Here is a 20,410-nt window from a genome sequence, read left to right as displayed (position 1 = left end):
CTACAAAGAGATGCGGAATGACTATAAAGAGATGTTGAATGACTAAAACGAGATGCAGAATGACTATAAAAAGATGCAGAATGACGATAAAGAGATGGAGAATGACTTCAAAGAGATGTAGAATGACTATAAAGAGATGCAGAATGACTTCAAAGCGATACAGAACGACTTCAAAGAGATACAGAATGACTATAAAAAGATGCAAACTGACTAAAAAGAGATGCAGAATGACTTTAAAGAGACGCAGAATGACTTCAAAGAGATGCAGAATGACTTCAAAGAGATGCAGAATGACTTCAAAGAGATGCAGAATGACTATAAAGAGATGCAGAATGACTTCAAAGAGATGAAGAACGACTTCAAAGAGAATCAGAATGACTATACATAGATGCAGAATGACATCAAAAAGATGCAGAACGACTTCAAAGAGATGCAGAATGACTAAAGAGATGCAGAATGACTTCAAAGAGATGCAGAATGACTAAAGAGATGCAGAATGACTTCAAAGAGATGCAGAATGACTATAAAGAGATGCAGAAACACTTCAAAGAAATGCAGAATAACTTCAAAGAGATGCGGAATGACTTCAAAGAAATGCAGAATGACTTCAAAGAAATGCAGAATGACTACAAAGAGATGCGGAATGACTATAAAGAGATGTTGAATGACTAAAACGAGATGCAGAATGACTATAAAGAGATGCAGAATGACGATAAAGAGATGCAGAATGACTTCAAAGAGATGTAGAATGACTATAAAGAGATGCAGATGGACTTCAAAGAGATGCAGAATGACGTCAAAGAGATGCAGAACGACTTCAACGAGATGTAGAATGACTTCAAAGAGATGCAGAATGACTATAAAGAGATGCAGAATGACTACAAAGAGATGCAGAATGACTTCAAAGAGATGCAGAATGACTTCAAAGAGATGCAGAATGACTTCAAAGAGATGCAGAAACACTTCAAAGAAATGCAGAATAACTTCAAAGAGATGCGGAATGACTTCAAAGAAATGCAGAATGACTTCAAAGAAATGCAGAATGACTACAAAGAGATGCGGAATGACTATAAAGAGATGTTGAATGACTAAAACGAGATGCAGAATGACTATAAAGAGATGCAGAATGACGATAAAGAGATGCAGAATGACTTCAAAGAGATGTAGAATGACTATAAAGAGATGCAGATGGACTTCAAAGAGATGCAGAATGACGTCAAAGAGATGCAGAACGACTTCAACGAGATGTAGAATGACTTCAAAGAGATGCAGAATGACTATAAAGAGATGCAGAATGACTACAAAGAGATGCAGAATGACTTCAAAGAGATGCAGAATGACTATAAAGAGATGCAGAATGACTATAAAGAAATGCAGAAAGATTTCAAAGAAATGCAGAATGACTTCAAAAAGATGCGGAATGACTATAAAGAGTTGCAGAATGACTTCAAAGAAATGCAGAATGACTTCAAAGAAATGCAGAATGACTACAAAGAGATGCGGAATGACTATAAAGAGATGTTGAATGACTAAAACGAGATGCAGAATGACTATAAAAAGATGCAGAATGACGATAAAGAGATGGAGAATGACTTCAAAGAGATGTAGAATGACTATAAAGAGATGCAGAATGACTTCAAAGCGATACAGAACGACTTCAAAGAGATACAGAATGACTATAAAAAGATGCAAACTGACTATAAAGAGATGCAGAATGACTTTAAAGAGACGCAGAATGACTTGAAAGAGATGCAGAATGACTATAAAGAGATGCAGAATGACTTCAAAGTGATGCAGAACGACTTCAAAGAGATGCAGAATGACTATAAAGAAATGCAGAATGACTTCAAAGAGATGCAGAATGACTTCAAAGAGATGCAGAACGACTTCAAAGAGATGTAGAATGACTATAAAGAGATGCAGAATGACTTCAAAGAGATACAGAACGACTTCAAAGAGATACAGAATGACTATAAAAAGATGCAAACTGACTTCAAAGAGATGCTAAATGACTATAAAGAGATGCAGAATGACTTCAAAGAGATGCAGAATGACTTCAAAGAGATGCAGAATGAATATAAAGAGATGCAGAATGACTTCAAAGAGATGTAGAATGACTATAAAGAGATGGAGATGGACTTCAAAGAGATGCAGAATGACGTCAAAGAGATGCAGAACGACTTCAACGAGATGTAGAATGACTATAAACAGATGCAGAATGAATTTAAACAGATGTAGAATGGCTATAAAGAGATGCAGATGAACTTCAAAGAGATGTAGAATGACTTCAAAGAGATGTATGATGTTTTCAAAGAGATGCAGAATGACTACAAAGAGATGCAGAATGACTTCAAAGAGATGCAGAATGACTTTAAAGAGATGCAGAATGACTATAAAGAGATGCAGAAAGACTTCAAAGAAATGCAGAATGACTTCAAAAAGATGCAGAATGACTATAAAAAGATGCAGAATGACGATAAAGAGATGCAGAATGACTTCAAAGAGATGTAGAATGACTATAAAGAGATGCAGAATGACTTCAAAGCGATACAGAACGACTTCAAAGAGATACAGAATGACTATAAAGAGATGCAGAATGACTATAAAGACATGCAGAATGACTTCAAAGAGATGCAGAATGACTATAAAGAGATGCAGAATGACTTCAAAGAGATGCAGAATGACTATAAAGAGATGCAGAATGACTTCAAAGTGATGCAGAACGACTTCAAAGAGATGCAGAATGACTATAAAGAAATGCAGAATGACTTCAAAGAGATGCAGAATGACTTCAAAGAGATGCAGAACGACTTCAAAGAGATGTAGAATGACTATAAAGAGATGCAGAATGACCTCAAAGAGATACAGAACAACTTCAAAGAGATACAGAATGACTATAAAAAGATGCAAACTGACTTCAAAGAGATGCTAAATGACTAAAAAGAGATGCAGAATGACTTCAAAGAGATGCAGAATGACTTCAAAGAGATGCAGAATGACTTCAAAGAGATGCAGAATGACTATAAAGAGATGCAGAATGACTTCAAAGAGATGAAGAACGACTTCAAAGAGATGCAGAATGACTATACATAGATGCAGAATGACATCAAAAAGATGCAGAACGACTTCAAAGAGATGCAGAATGACTAAAGAGATGCAGAATGACTTCAAAGAGATGCAGAATGACTAAAGAGATGCAGAATGACTTCAAAGAGATGCAGAATGACTATAAAGAGATGCAGAAACACTTCAAAGAAATGCAGAATAACTTCAAAGAGATGCGGAATGACTTCAAAGAAATGCAGAATGACTTCAAAGAAATGCAGAATGACTACAAAGAGATGCGGAATGACTATAAAGAGATGTTGAATGACTAAAACGAGATGCAGAATGACTATAAAGAGATGCAGAATGACGATAAAGAGATGCAGAATGACTTCAAAGAGATGTAGAATGACTATAAAGAGATGCAGATGGACTTCAAAGAGATGCAGAATGACGTCAAAGAGATGCAGAACGACTTCAACGAGATGTAGAATGACTATAAAGAGATGCAGAATGACTTCAAAGAGATGCAGAATGACTTCAAAGAGATGCAGAATGACTTCAAAGAGATGCAGAATGACTATAAAGAGATGCAGAAAGACTTCAAAGAAATGCAGAATGACTTCAAAAAGATGCGGAATGACTATAAAGAGTTGCAGAATGACTTCAAAGAAATGCAGAATGACTTCAAAGAAATGCAGAATGACTACAAAGAGATGCGGAATGACTATAAAGAGATGTTGAATGACTAAAACGAGATGCAGAATGACTATAAAAAGATGCAGAATGACGATAAAGAGATGGAGAATGACTTCAAAGAGATGTAGAATGACTATAAAGAGATGCAGAATGACTTCAAAGCGATACAGAACGACTTCAAAGAGATACAGAATGACTATAAAAAGATGCAAACTGACTAAAAAGAGATGCAGAATGACTTTAAAGAGACGCAGAATGACTTGAAAGAGATGCAGAATGACTATAAAGAGATGCAGAATGACTTCAAAGTGATGCAGAACGACTTCAAAGAGATGCAGAATGACTATAAAGAAATGCAGAATGACTTCAAAGAGATGCAGAATGACTTCAAAGAGATGCAGAACGACTTCAAAGAGATGTAGAATGACTATAAAGAGATGCAGAATGACCTCAAAGAGATACAGAACAACTTCAAAGAGATACAGAATGACTATAAAAAGATGCAAACTGACTTCAAAGAGATGCTAAATGACTAAAAAGAGATGCAGAATGACTTCAAAGAGATGCAGAATGACTTCAAAGAGATGCAGAATGACTTCAAAGAGATGCAGAATGACTATAAAGAGATGCAGAATGACTTCAAAGAGATGAAGAACGACTTCAAAGAGAATCAGAATGACTATACATAGATGCAGAATGACATCAAAAAGATGCAGAACGACTTCAAAGAGATGCAGAATGACTAAAGAGATGCAGAATGACTTCAAAGAGATGCAGAATGACTAAAGAGATGCAGAATGACTTCAAAGAGATGCAGAATGACTATAAAGAGATGCAGAAACACTTCAAAGAAATGCAGAATAACTTCAAAGAGATGCGGAATGACTTCAAAGAAATGCAGAATGACTTCAAAGAAATGCAGAATGACTACAAAGAGATGCGGAATGACTATAAAGAGATGTTGAATGACTAAAACGAGATGCAGAATGACTATAAAGAGATGCAGAATGACGATAAAGAGATGCAGAATGACTTCAAAGAGATGTAGAATGACTATAAAGAGATGCAGATGGACTTCAAAGAGATGCAGAATGACGTCAAAGAGATGCAGAACGACTTCAACGAGATGTAGAATGACTTCAAAGAGATGCAGAATGACTATAAAGAGATGCAGAATGACTACAAAGAGATGCAGAATGACTTCAAAGAGATGCAGAATGACTTCAAAGAGATGCAGAATGACTTCAAAGAGATGCAGAAACACTTCAAAGAAATGCAGAATAACTTCAAAGAGATGCGGAATGACTTCAAAGAAATGCAGAATGACTTCAAAGAAATGCAGAATGACTACAAAGAGATGCAGAATGACTATAAAGAGATGTTGAATGACTAAAACGAGATGCAGAATGACTATAAAGAGATGCAGAATGACGATAAAGAGATGCAGAATGACTTCAAAGAGATGTAGAATGACTATAAAGAGATGCAGATGGACTTCAAAGAGATGCAGAATGACGTCAAAGAGATGCAGAACGACTTCAACGAGATGCAGAATGACTATAAAGAGATGCAGAATGACTACAAAGAGATGCAGAATGACTTCAAAGAGATGCAGAATGACTATAAAGAGATGCAGAATGACTATAAAGAAATGCAGAAAGATTTCAAAGAAATGCAGAATGACTTCAAAAAGATGCGGAATGACTATAAAGAGTTGCAGAATGACTTCAAAGAAATGCAGAATGACTTCAAAGAAATGCAGAATGACTACAAAGAGATGCGGAATGACTATAAAGAGATGTTGAATGACTAAAACGAGATGCAGAATGACTATAAAAAGATGCAGAATGACGATAAAGAGATGGAGAATGACTTCAAAGAGATGTAGAATGACTATAAAGAGATGCAGAATGACTTCAAAGCGATACAGAACGACTTCAAAGAGATACAGAATGACTATAAAAAGATGCAAACTGACTATAAAGAGATGCAGAATGACTTTAAAGAGACGCAGAATGACTTGAAAGAGATGCAGAATGACTATAAAGAGATGCAGAATGACTTCAAAGTGATGCAGAACGACTTCAAAGAGATGCAGAATGACTATAAAGAAATGCAGAATGACTTCAAAGAGATGCAGAATGACTTCAAAGAGATGCAGAACGACTTCAAAGAGATGTAGAATGACTATAAAGAGATGCAGAATGACTTCAAAGAGATACAGAACGACTTCAAAGAGATACAGAATGACTATAAAAAGATGCAAACTGACTTCAAAGAGATGCTAAATGACTATAAAGAGATGCAGAATGACTTCAAAGAGATGCAGAATGACTTCAAAGAGATGCAGAATGAATATAAAGAGATGCAGAATGACTTCAAAGAGATGAAGAACGACTTCAAAGAGATGCAGAATGACTATACATAGATGCAGAATGACATCAAAAAGATGCAGAACGACTTCAAAGAGATGCAGAATGACTAAAGAGATGCAGAATGACTTCAAAGAGATGCAGAACGACTTCAAAGAGATGCAGAATGACTAAAGAGATGCAGAATGACTTCAAAGAGATGCAGAATGAATATAAAGAGATGCAGAAACACTTCAAAGAAATGCAGAATAACTTCAAAGAGATGCGGAATGACTTCAAAGAAATGCAGAATGACTACAAAGAGATGCGGAATGACTATAAAGAGATGTTGAATGACTAAAACGAGATGCAGAATGACTATAAAGAGATGCAGAATGACGATAAAGAGATGCAGAATGACTTCAAAGAGATGTAGAATGACTATAAAGAGATGCAGAATGACTTCAAAGAGATACAGAACGACTTCAAAGAGATACAGAATGACTATAAAAAGATGCAAACTGACTTCAAAGAGATGCAGAATGACTATAAAGAGATGCAGAATGACTTTTAAGAGATGCAGAATGACTTCAAAGAGATGCAGAATGACTATAAAGAGATGCAGAATGACTTCAAAGTGATGCAGAACGACTTCAAAGAGATGCAGAATGACTATAAAGAGATGCAGAATGACTTCAAAGAGATGCAGAATGACTTCAAAGAGATAAAGAAGGACTTCAAAGAGATGTAGAATGACTATAAAGAGATGCAGAATGACTTCAAAGAGATACAGAACGACTTCAAAGAGATACAGAATGACTATAAAAAGATGCAAACTGACTTCAAAGAGATGCAGAATAACTATAAAGAGATGCAGAATGACTTCAAAGAGATGCAGAATGACTTCAAACAGATGCAGAATGACTTCAAAGAGATGCAGAATGACTATAAAGAGATGCAGAATGACTTCAAACAGATGCAGAATGACTATAAAGAGTTGCAGAATGACTTCAAAATGATGCAGAATGACTATAAAGAGATGTTGAATGACAAAAACGAGATGCAGAATGACTATAAAGAGTTGCAGAATGACTTCAAAGAGATGCAGAATGACTATAAAGACATGCAGAATGACTTCAAAGAAATGCAAAATGACTTCAAAGAGATGCGGAATGACTATAAAGAGATGTTGAATGACTAAAACGAGATGCAGAATGACTATAAAGAGATGCAGAATGACTATAAAGAGATACAGAATAACTATAAAGAGATGCAGAATGACTTCAAAGAGATACAGAACGACTTCAAAGAGATACAGAATGACTATAAAGAGATGTTGAATGACTAAAACGAGATGCAGAATGACTATAAAGAGATGCTGAATGACTATAAAGAGATACAGAATAACTATAAAGAGATGCAGAATGACTTCAAAGAGATACAGAACGACTTCAAAGAGATACAGAATGACTATAAAGAGATGCAGAATGACTATAAAGACATGCAGAATGACTTCAAAGAGATGCAGAATGACTTCAAAGAGATGCAGAATGACTATAAAGAGATGTAGAATGACTTCAAAGAGATGCAGAATGACTTCAAAGAGATGCAGAATGGCTGTAAAGAGATGCAGAACGACTTCAAAGAGATGTAGAATTACTATAAAGAGATGCAGAATGACTTCAAAGAAATACAGAATGACTTCAAAGAGATACAGAATGACTATTAAAAGATGCAAACTGACTATAAAGAGATGCAGAATGACTTCAAAAGAGATGCAGAATGACTTCAAAGAGATGCAGAATGACTTCAAAGAGATGCAGAATGACTTCAAAGAGATGCAGAACGACTTCAAAGAGATGTAGAATGACTATAAAAAGATTCAAACTGACTAAAAAAGAGATGAAGAATGACTTCAAAGAGATGCAGAACGACTTCAAAGAAATGCAGAATGACTATAAACAGATGTAGAATGACATCAAAGAGATGCAGAATTACTATAAAGAGATGCAGAATGACTATAAACAGATGTAGAATGACATCAAAGAGATGTAGAATGACTATAAAGAGATACAGAATGACTTCAAAGAGATGCAAACTGACTACAAAGAGACACTTAACGAATTGCTTCAAAGGATGCAGAATGATTAAAGAGATGCAGAATGACGTCAAAGAGATGCAGAACGACTTCAACGAGATGTAGAATGACTATAAACAGATGCAGAATGAATTTAAACAGATGTAGAATGGCTATAAAGAGATGCAGATGGACTTCAAAGAGATGCAGAATGACTTCAAAGAGATGTATGATCTTTTCAAAGAGATGCAGAATAACTACAAAGAGATGCAGAATGACTTCAAAGAGATGCATAATGACTTCAAAGAGATGCAGAATGACTTCAAAGAGATGCAGAATGACTATAAAGAGATGCAGAAAGACTTCAAAGAAATGCAGAATAACTTCAAATAGATGTTGAATGCCTAAAACGAGATGCAGAATGACTTCAAAGAGATGCAGAATGACTTCAAAGAGATGCAGAACGACTTCAAAGAGATGCAGAATGACTATAAAGAGATGCAGAATGACTTCAAAGAGATGCAGAACGACTTCAAAGAGATGCAGAATGACTATAAAGAGATGCAGAATGACTTCAAAGAGATGCAGAATGACTATAAAGAGTTGCAGAATGACTTCAAAGAGATGCAGAATGACTATAAAGAGATGTTGAATGACTAAAACGAGATGCAGTATGACTATAAAGAGATGCAGAAAGACTTCAAAGAAATGCAGAATGACTTCAAAGAGATGTAGAATGACTAAAACGAGATGCAGAATGACTATAAAGAGATGCAGAATGACTATAAAGAGTTGCAGAATGACTTCAAAGAGATGCAGAATGACTATAAAGAGATGCAGAATGACTTCAAAGAAATGCAAAATGACTTCAAAAAGTTGCAGAATGACTATAAAAAGATGCAGAATGACTTCAGAGATGCAGAATGACTTCAAAGAGATGTATAATGATTTCAAAGAGATGCAGAATTACTACAAAGAGATGCAGAATGACTATAAAGAGATGCAGAATGACTTCAAATAGATGTTGAATGCCTAAAACGAGATGCAGAATGACTATAAAGAGATGCAGAATGACTATAAAGAGATGCAGAATGACTTCAAAGAGATGTAGAATGACTATAAAGAGATGCAGAATGACTTTAAAAGAGATACAGAACGACTTCAAAGAGATACAGAATGACTATAAAGAGATAAAGAATGACTTCAAAGAGATACAGAACGACTTCAAAGAGATACAGAATGACTATAAAAAGATGCAAACTGACTTCAAAGAGATGCAGAATGACTATAAAGAGATGCAGAATGACTTCAAAGAGATGCAGAATGACTTCAAAGAGATGCAGAATGACTATAAAGAGATGCAGAATGACTTCAAAGTGATGCAGAACGACTTCAAAGAGATGCAGAATGACTATAAAGAGATGCAGAATGACTTCAAAGAGATGCAGAATGACTTCAAAGAGATACAGAATGACTTCAAAGAGATACAGAATGACTATTAAAAGATGCAAACTGACTATAAAGAGATGCAGAATGACTTCAAAAGAGATGCAGAATGACTTCAAAGAGATGCAGAATGACTTCAAAGAGATGCAGAACGACTTCAAAGAGATGTAGAATGACTATAAAAAGATTCAAACTGACTAAAAAAGAGATGAAGAATGACTTCAAAGAGATGCAGAACGACTTCAAAGAAATGCAGAATGACTTCAAAGAGATGCAGAATGACTTCAAAGAGATGCAGAACGACTTCAAAGAGATGTAGAATGACTATAAAAAGATTCAAACTGACTAAAAAAGAGATGAAGAATGACTTCAAAGAGATGCAGAACGACTTCAAAGAAATGCAGAATGACTATAAAGAGATGCAGAATGACTATAAACAGATGTAGAATGACATCAAAGAGATGCAGAATTACTATAAAGAGATGCAGAATGACTATAAACAGATGTAGAATGACATCAAAGAGATGTAGAATGACTATAAAGAGATACAGAATGACTTCAAAGAGATGCAAACTGACTACAAAGAGACACTTAATGAATTGCTTCAAAGGATGCAGAATGATTAAAGAGATGCAGAATGACGTCAAAGAGATGCAGAACGACTTCAACGAGATGTAGAATGACTATAAACAGATGCAGAATGAATTTAAACAGATGTAGAATGGCTATAAAGAGATGCAGATGGACTTCAAAGAGATGCAGAATGACTTCAAAGAGATGCATAATGACTTCAAAGAGATGCAGAATGACTACAAAGAGATGCAGAATGACTTCAAAGAGATGCATAATGACTTCAAAGAGATGCAGAATGACTTCAAAGAGATGCAGAATGACTATAAAGAGATGCAGAAAGACTTCAAAGAAATGCAGAATAACTTCAAATAGATGTTGAATGCCTAAAACGAGATGCAGAATGACTATAAAAAGATGCAAACTGACTATAAAGAGATGCAGAATGACTTCAAAGAGATGCAGAATGACTTCAAAGAGATGCAGAACGACTTCAAAGAGATGCAGAATGACTATAAAGAGATGCAGAATGACTTCAAAGAGATGCAGAATGACTATAAAGAGTTGCAGAATGACTTCAAAGAGATGCAGAATGACTATAAAGAGATGTTGAATGACTAAAACGAGATGCAGTATGACTATAAAGAGATGCAGAAAGACTTCAAAGAAATGCAGAATGACTTCAAAGAGATGTAGAATGACTATAAAGAGTTGCAGAATGACTTCAAAGAGATGCAGAATGACTATAAAGAGATGCAGAATGACTTCAAAGAAATGCAAAATGACTTCAAAAAGTTGCAGAATGACTATAAAAAGATGCAGAATGACTTCAGAGATGCAGAATGACCTCAAAGAGATGTATAATGATTTCAAAGAGATGCAGAATGACTACAAAGAGATGCAGAATGACTATAAAGAGATGCAGAATCACTTCAAATAGATGTTGAATGCCTAAAACGAGATGCAGAATGACTATAAAGAGATGCAGAATGACTATAAACAGATGTAGAATGACATCAAAGAGATGTAGAATGACTATAAAGAGATACAGAATGACTTCAAAGAGATGCAAACTGACTACAAAGAGACACTTAACGAATTGCTTCAAAGGATGCAGAATGATTAAAGAGATGCAGAATGATGTCAAAGAGATGCAGAACGACTTCAACGAGATGTAGAATGACTATAAACAGATGCAGAATGAATTTAAACAGATGTAGAATGGCTATAAAGAGATGCAGATGGACTTCAAAGAGATGCAGAATGACTTCAAAGAGATGTATGATGTTTTCAAAGAGATGCAGAATGACTACAAAGAGATGCAGAATGACTTCAAAGACATGCATAATGACTTCAAAGAGATGCAGAATGACTATAAAGAGATGCAGAAAGACTTCAAAGAAATGCAGAATAACTTCAAATAGATGTTGAATGCCTAAAACGAGATGCAGAATGACTATAAAGAGATGCAGAATGACTATAAAGAGATGCAGAATGACTTTAAAAGAGATACAGAACGACTTCAAAGAGATACAGAATGACTATAAAGAGATGCAGAATGACTTCAAAGAGATGCAGAATGACTTCAAAGAGATACAGAATGACTATAAAGAGATGCAGAATGACTTTCAAAGAGATGTAGAATGACTATAAAGAGATGCAGAATGACTTTAAAAGAGATACAGAACGACTTCAAAGAGATACAGAATGACTATAAAAAGATGCAAACTGACTTCAAAGAGATGCAGAATGACTATAAAGAGATGCAGAATGACTTCAAAATGATGCAGAATGACTTCAAAGAGATGCAGAATGACTATAAAGAGATGCAGAATGACTTCAAAGTGATGCAGAACGACTTCAAAGAGATGCAGAATGACTATAAAGAGATGCAGAATGACTTCAAAGAGATGCAGAATGACTTCAAAGAGATGCAGAACGACTTCAAAGAGATGTAGAATTACTATAAAGAGATGCAGAATGACTTCAAAGAGATGCAGAATGACTTCAAAGAGATACAGAACGACTTCAAAGAAATACAGAATGACTATAAAAAGATGCAAACTGACTATAAAGAGATGCACAATGACTTTCAAAGAGATGCACAATGACTTCAAAGAGATGCAGAATGACTTCAAAGAGATGCAGAATGACTTCAAAGAGATACAGAACGACTTCAAAGAGATACAGAATGACTATAAAAAGATGCAAACTGACTATAAAGAGATGCAGAATGACTTCAAAGAGATGCAGAATGACTTCAAAGAGATGCAGAACGACTTCAAAGAGATGCAGGATGACTATAAAGAGATGCAGAATGACTTCATAGAGATGCAGAACGACTTCAAAGAGATGCAGAATGACTATAAAGAGATGCAGAATGACTTCAAAGAGATGCAGAATGACTATAAAGAGTTGCAGAATGACTTCAAAGAGATACAGAATGACTATGAAGAGATGTTGAATGACTAAAATGAGATGCAGTATGACTATAAAGAGATGCAGAAAGACTTCAAAGAAATGCAGAATGACTTCAAAGAGATGTAGAATGACTAAAACGAGATGCAGAATGACTATAAAGAGATGCAGAATGACTATAAAGAGTTGCAGAATGACTTCAAAGAGATGCAGAATGACTATAAAGAGTTGCAGAATGACTTCAAAAAGTTGCAGAATGACTATAAAAAGATGCAGAATGACTTCAGAGATGCAGAATGACTTCAAAGAGATGTATAATGACTTCAAAGAGATGTATGATGTTTTCAAAGAGATGCAGAATGACTACAAAGAGATGCAGAATGACTTCAAAGAGATGCATAATGACTATAAAGAGATGCAGAAAGAATTCAAAGAAATGCAGAATAACTTCAAATAGATGTTGAATGCCTAAAACGAGATGCAGAATGACTATAAAAAGATGCAAACTGACTATAAAGAGATGCAGAATGACTTCAAAGAGATGCAGAACGACTTCAAAGAGATGCAGAATGACTATAAAGAGATGCAGAATGACTTCAAAGAGATGCAGAACGACTTCAAAGAGATGCAGAATACTATAAAGAGTTGCAGAATGACTTCAAAGAGATGCAGAATGACTATAAAGAGATGCAGAAAGACTTCAAAGAAATGCAGAATGACTTCAAAGAGATGTAGAATGACTAAAACGAGATGCAGAATGACTATAAAGAGATGCAGAATGACTATAAAGAGATGCAGAATGACTATAAAGAGTTGCAGAATGACTTCAAAGAGATGCAGAATGACTATAAAGAGATGCAGAATGACTTCAAAGAAATGCAAAATGACTTCAAAAAGTTGCAGAATGACTATAAAAAGATGCAGAATGACTTCAGAGATGAAGAATGACTTCAAAGAGATGTATAATGATTTCAAAGAGATGCAGAATGACTACAAAGAGATGCAGAATGACTATAAAGAGATGCAGAATGACTTCAATTAGATGTTGAATTCCTAAAACGAGATGCAGAATGACTATAAAGAGATGCAGAATGACTATAAAGAGATGCAGAACGACTTCAAAGAGATGCACAATGACTATAAAGAGATGCAGAATGACTTCAAAGAGATGCAGAATGACTTCAAAGAGATGCAGAACGACTTCAAAGAGATGTAGAATTACTATAAAGAGATGCAGAATGACTTCAAAGAGATGCAGAATGACTTCAAAGAGATACAGAACGACTTCAAAGAAATACAGAATGACTATAAAAAGATGCAAACTGACTATAAAGAGATGCACAATGACTTTCAAAGAGATGCAGAATGACTTCAAAGAGATGCAGAATGACTTCAAAGAGATGCAGAATGACTTCAAAGAGATACAGAACGACTTCAAAGAGATACAGAATGACTATAAAAAGATGCAAACTGACTATAAAGAGATGCAGAATGACTTCAAAGAGATGCAGAATGACTTCAAAGAGATGCAGAACGACTTCAAAGAGATGCAGGATGACTATAAAGAGATGCAGAATGACTTCATAGAGATGCAGAACGACTTCAAAGAGATGCAGAATGACTATAAAGAGATGCAGAATGACTTCAAAGAGATGCAGAATGACTATAAAGAGTTGCAGAATGACTTCAAAGAGATACAGAATGACTATGAAGAGATGTTGAATGACTAAAATGAGATGCAGTATGACTATAAAGAGATGCAGAAAGACTTCAAAGAAATGCAGAATGACTTCAAAGAGATGTAGAATGACTAAAACGAGATGCAGAATGACTATAAAGAGATGCAGAATGACTATAAACAGTTGCAGAATGACTTCAAAGAGATGCAGAATGACTATAAAGAGTTGCAGAATGACTTCAAAAAGTTGCAGAATGACTATAAAAAGATGCAGAATGACTTCAGAGATGCAGAATGACTTCAAAGAGATGTATAATGACTTCAAAGAGATGTATGATGTTTTCAAAGAGATGCAGAATGACTACAAAGAGATGCAGAATGACTTCAAAGAGATGCATAATGACTATAAAGAGATGCAGAAAGAATTCAAAGAAATGCAGAATAACTTCAAATAGATGTTGAATGCCTAAAACGAGATGCAGAATGACTATAAAAAGATGCAAACTGACTATAAAGAGATGCAGAATGACTTCAAAGAGATGCAGAATGACTTCAAAGAGATGCAGAACGACTTCAAAGAGATGCAGAATGACTAAAAAGAGATGCAGAATGACTTCAAAGAGATGCAGAACGACTTCAAAGAGATGCAGAATACTATAAAGAGTTGCAGAATGACTTCAAAGAGATGCAGAATGACTATAAAGAGATGCAGAAAGACTTCAAAGAAATGCAGAATGACTTCAAAGAGATGTAGAATGACTAAAACGAGATGCAGAATGACTATAAAGAGATGCAGAATGACTATAAAGAGATGCAGAATGACTATAAAGAGTTGCAGAATGACTTCAAAGAGATGCAGAATGACTATAAAGAGATGCAGAATGACTTCAAAGAAATGCAAAATGACTTCAAAAAGTTGCAGAATGACTATAAAAAGATGCAGAATGACTTCAGAGATGAAGAATGACTTCAAAGAGATGTATAATGATTTCAAAGAGATGCAGAATGACTACAAAGAGATGCAGAATGACTATAAAGAGATGCAGAATGACTTCAATTAGATGTTGAATGCCTAAAACGAGATGCAGAATGACTATAAAGAGATGCAGAATGACTATAAAGAGATGCAGAATGACTTTAAAAGAGATACAGAACGACTTCAAAGAGATACAGAATGACTATAAAGAGATGCAGAATGACTTCAAAGAGATACAGAACGACTTCAAAGAGATACAGAATGACTATAAAAAGATGCAAACTGACTTCAAAGAGATGCAGAATGACTATAAAGAGATGCAGAATGACTTCAAAGAGATGCAGAATGACTTCAAAGAGATGCAGAATGACTATAAAGAGATGCAGAATGACTTCAAAGAGATGCAGAACAAGTTCAAAGAGATGTAGAATTACTATAAAGAGATGCAGAATGACTTCAAAGAGATACAGAATGACTATTAAAAGATGCAAACTGACTATAAAGAGATGCAGAATGACTTCAAAAGAGATGCAGAATGACTTCAAAGAGATGCAGAATGACTTCAAAGAGATGCAGAATGACTTCAAAGAGATGCAGAACGACTTCAAAGAGATGTAGAATGACTATAAAAAGATTCAAACTGACTAAAAAAGAGATGAAGAATGACTTCAAAGAGATGCAGAATGACTTCAAAGAGATGCAGAATGATTTCAAAGAGATGCAGAATGACTTCAAAGAGATGCAGAATGACTATAAAGAGATGCAGAATGACTTCAAAGAGATGAAGAACGACTTCAAAGAGATGCAGAATGACTATACATAGATGCAGAATGACATCAAAAAGATGCAGAACGACTTCAAAGAGATGCAGAATGACTAAAGAGATGCAGAATGACTTCAAAGAGATGCAGAATGACTAAAGAGATGCAGAATGACTTCAAAGAGATGCAGAATGACTATAAAGAGATGCAGAAACACTTCAAAGAAATGCAGAATAACTTCAAAGAGATGCGGAATGACTTCAAAGAAATGCAGAATGACTTCAAAGAAATGCAGAATGACTACAAAGAGATGCGGAATGACTATAAAGAGTTGTTGAATGACGATAAAGAGATGCAGAATGACTTCAAAGAGATGTAGAATGACTATAAAGAGATGCAGATGGACTTCAAAGCGATACAGAACGACTTCAAAGAGATACAGAATGACTATAAAAAGATGCAAACTGACTATAAAGAGATGCAGAATGACTTTAAAGAGACGCAGAATGACTTGAAAGAGATGCAGAATGACTATAAAGAGATGCAGAATGACTTCAAAGTGATGCAGAACGACTTCAAAGAGATGCAGAATGACTATAAAGAAATGCAGAATGACTTCAAAGAGATGCAGAATGACTTCAAAGAGATGCAGAACGACTTCAAAGAGATGTAGAATGACTATAAAGAGATGCAGAATGACTTCAAAGAGATACAGAACGACTTCAAAGAGATACAGAATGACTATAAAGAGATGCAGAATGACTTCAAAGAGATGCAGAATGACTTCAAAGAGATGCAGAATGAATATAAAGAGATGCAGAATGACTTCAAAGAGATGAAGAACGACTTCAAAGAGATGCAGAATGACTATACATAGATGCACAATGACATCAAAAAGATGCAGAACGACTTCAAAGAGATGCAGAATGACTAAAGAGATGCAGAATGACTTCAAAGAGATGCAGAACGACTTCAAAGAGATGCAGAATGACTAAAGAGATGCAGAATGACTTCAAAGAGATGCAGAATGACTATAAAGAGATGCAGAAACACTTCAAAGAAATGCAGAATAACTTCAAAGAGATGCGGAATGACTTCAAAGAAATGCAGAATGACTACAAAGAGATGCGGAATGACTATAAAGAGATGTTGAATGACTAAAACGAGATGCAGAATGACTATAAAGAGATGCAGAATGACGATAAAGAGATGCAGAATGACTTCAAAGAGATGTAGAATGACTATAAAGAGATGCAGAATGACTTCAAAGAGATACAGACAGACTTCAAAGAGATACAGAATGACTATAAAAAGATGCAAACTGACTTCAAAGAGATGCAGAATGACTATAAAGAGATGCAGAATGACTTTAAAGAGATGCAGAATGACTTCAAAGAGATGCAGAATGACTATAAAGAGATGCAGAATGACTTCAAAGTGATGCAGAATGACTTCAAAGAGATGCAGAATGACTATAAAGAGATGCAGAATGACTTCAAAGAGATGCAGAATGACTTCAAAGAGATGCAGAACGACTTCAAAGAGATGTAGAATGACTATAAAGAGATGCAGAATGACTTCAAAGAGATACAGAATGACTTCAAAGAGATACAGAATGACTATAAAAAGATGCAAACTGACTTCAAAGAGATGCAGAATAACTATAAAGAGATGCAGAATGACTTCAAAGAGATGCAGAATGACTTCAAACAGATGCAGAATGACTTCAAAGAGATGCAGAATGACTATAAAGAGATGCAGAATGACTTCAAACAGATGCAGAATGACTATAAAGAGTTGCAGAATGACTTCAAAGAGATGCAGAATGACTATAAAGAGATGTTGAATGACAAAAACGAGATGCAGAATGACTATAAAGAGTTGCAGAATGACTTCAAAGAGATGCAGAATGACTATAAAGACATGCAGAATGACTTCAAAGAAATGCAAAATGACTTCAAAGAGATGCGGAATGACTATAAAGAGATGTTGAATGACTAAAACGAGATGCAGAATGACTATAAAGAGATGCAGAATGACTATAAAGAGATACAGAATAACTATAAAGAGATGCAGAATGACTTCAAAGAGATACAGAACGACTTCAAAGAGATACAGAATGACTATAAAGAGATGCAGAATGACTATAAAGACATGCAGAATGACTTCAAAGAGATGCAGAATGACTTCAAAGAGATGCAGAATGACTATAAAGAGATGTAGAATGACTTCAAAGAGATGCAGAATGACTTCAAAGAGATGCAGAATGGCTGTAAAGAGATGCAGAATGACTTCAAAGAGATGTAAACTGATTACAAAGAGACACTTAACGAATTGCTTCAAAGGATGCAGAATGATTAAAGAGATGCAGAATGATGTCAAAGAGATGCAGAATGACTTCAAAGAGATGTAGAATGACTATAAAGAGATGCAGAATGACTTCAAAGAGATGCAGAACGACTTCAAAGAGATACAGAATGACTATAAAGAGATAAAAACTGACTACAAAGAGACACTTAACGAATTGCTTCAAAGGATGCAGAATGATGAAAGAGATGAACAATGACGTCAAAGAGATGCAGAACGACTTCAACGAGATGTAGAATGACTATAAACAGATGCAGAATGAATTTAAACAGATGTAGAATGGCTATAAAGAGATGCAGATGGACTTCAAAGAGATGCAGAATGACGTCAAAGAGATGCAGAACGACTTCAACGAGATGTAGAATGACTATAAACAGATGCAGAATGAATTTAAACAGATGTAGAATGGCTATAAAGAGATGCAGATGAACTTCAAAGAGATGTAGAATGACTTCAAAGAAATGTATGATGTTTTCAAAGAGATGCAGAATGACTACAAAGAGATGCAGAATGATTTCAAAGAGATGCAGAATGACTTCAAAGAGATGCAGAATGACTATAAAGACATGCAGAAAGACTTCAAAGAAATACAGAATGACTTCAAAAAGATGCGGAATGACTATAAAGAGTTGCAGAATGACTTCAAAGAAATGCAGAATGACTTCAAAGAAATGCAGAATGACTACAAAGAGCTGCGGAATGACTATAAAGAGATGTTGAATGACTAAAACGAGATGCAGAATGACTATAAAAAGATGCAGAATGACGATAAAGAGATGCAGAATGACTTCAAAGAGATGTAGAATGACTATAAAGAGATGCAGAATGACTTCAAAGCGATACAGAACGACTTCAAAGAGATACAGAATGACTATAAAAAGATGCAAACTGACTATAAAGAGATGCAGAATGACTTTAAAGAGACGCAGAATGACTTTAAAGAGATGCAGAATGACTTCAAAGAGATGCAGAATGACTATAAAGAGATGCAGAATGACTTCAAAGTGATGCAGAACGACTTCAAAGAGATGCAGAATGACTATAAAGAGATGCAGAATGACTTCAAAGAGATGCAGAATGACTTCAAAGAGATGCAGAACGACTTCAAAGAGATGTAGAATGACTATAAAGAGATGCAGAATGACTTCAAAGAGATGCAGAATGACTATAAAGACATGCAGAATGACTTCAAAGAAATGCAAAATGACTTCAAAGAGATGCGGAATGACTATAAAGAGATGTTGAATGACTAAAACGAGATGCAGAATGACTATAAAGAGATGCAGAATGACTATAAAGAGATACAGAATAACTATAAAGAGATGCAGAATGACTTCAAAGAGATACAGAACGACTTCAAAGAGATACAGAATGACTATAAAGAGATGCAGAATGACTATAAAGACATGCAGAATGACTTCAAAGAGATGCAGAATGACTTCAAAGAGATGCAGAATGACTATAAAGAGATGTAGAATGACTTCAAAGAGATGCAGAATGACTTCAAAGAGATGCAGAATGGCTGTAAAGAGATGCAGAATGACTTCAAAGAGATACAGAATGACTATAAAGAGATGTAAACTGATTACAAAGAGACACTTAACGAATTGCTTCAAAGGATGCAGAATGATTAAAGAGATGCAGAATGATGTCAAAGAGATGCAGAATGACTTCAAAGAGATGTAGAATGACTATAAAGAGATGCAGAATGACTTCAAAGAGATGCAGAACGACTTCAAAGAGATACAGAATGACTATAAAGAGATAAAAACTGACTACAAAGAGACACTTAACGAATTGCTTCAAAGGATGCAGAATGATGAAAGAGATGAACAATGACGTCAAAGAGATGCAGAACGACTTCAACGAGATGTAGAATGACTATAAACAGATGCAGAATGAATTTAAACAGATGTAGAATGGCTATAAAGAGATGCAGATGGACTTCAAAGAGATGCAGAATGACGTCAGAGAGATGCAGAACGACTTCAACGAGATGTAGAATGACTATAAACAGATGCA

The sequence above is a fragment of the Sebastes fasciatus genome, chromosome 13, assembly GCF_043250625.1.
Source record: "Sebastes fasciatus isolate fSebFas1 chromosome 13, fSebFas1.pri, whole genome shotgun sequence".
Classification (NCBI taxonomy): domain Eukaryota; kingdom Metazoa; phylum Chordata; class Actinopteri; order Perciformes; family Sebastidae; genus Sebastes; species Sebastes fasciatus.
The sequence above is the reverse complement of the archived record's forward strand: the minus strand, read 5'-3'. Positions refer to the sequence as shown.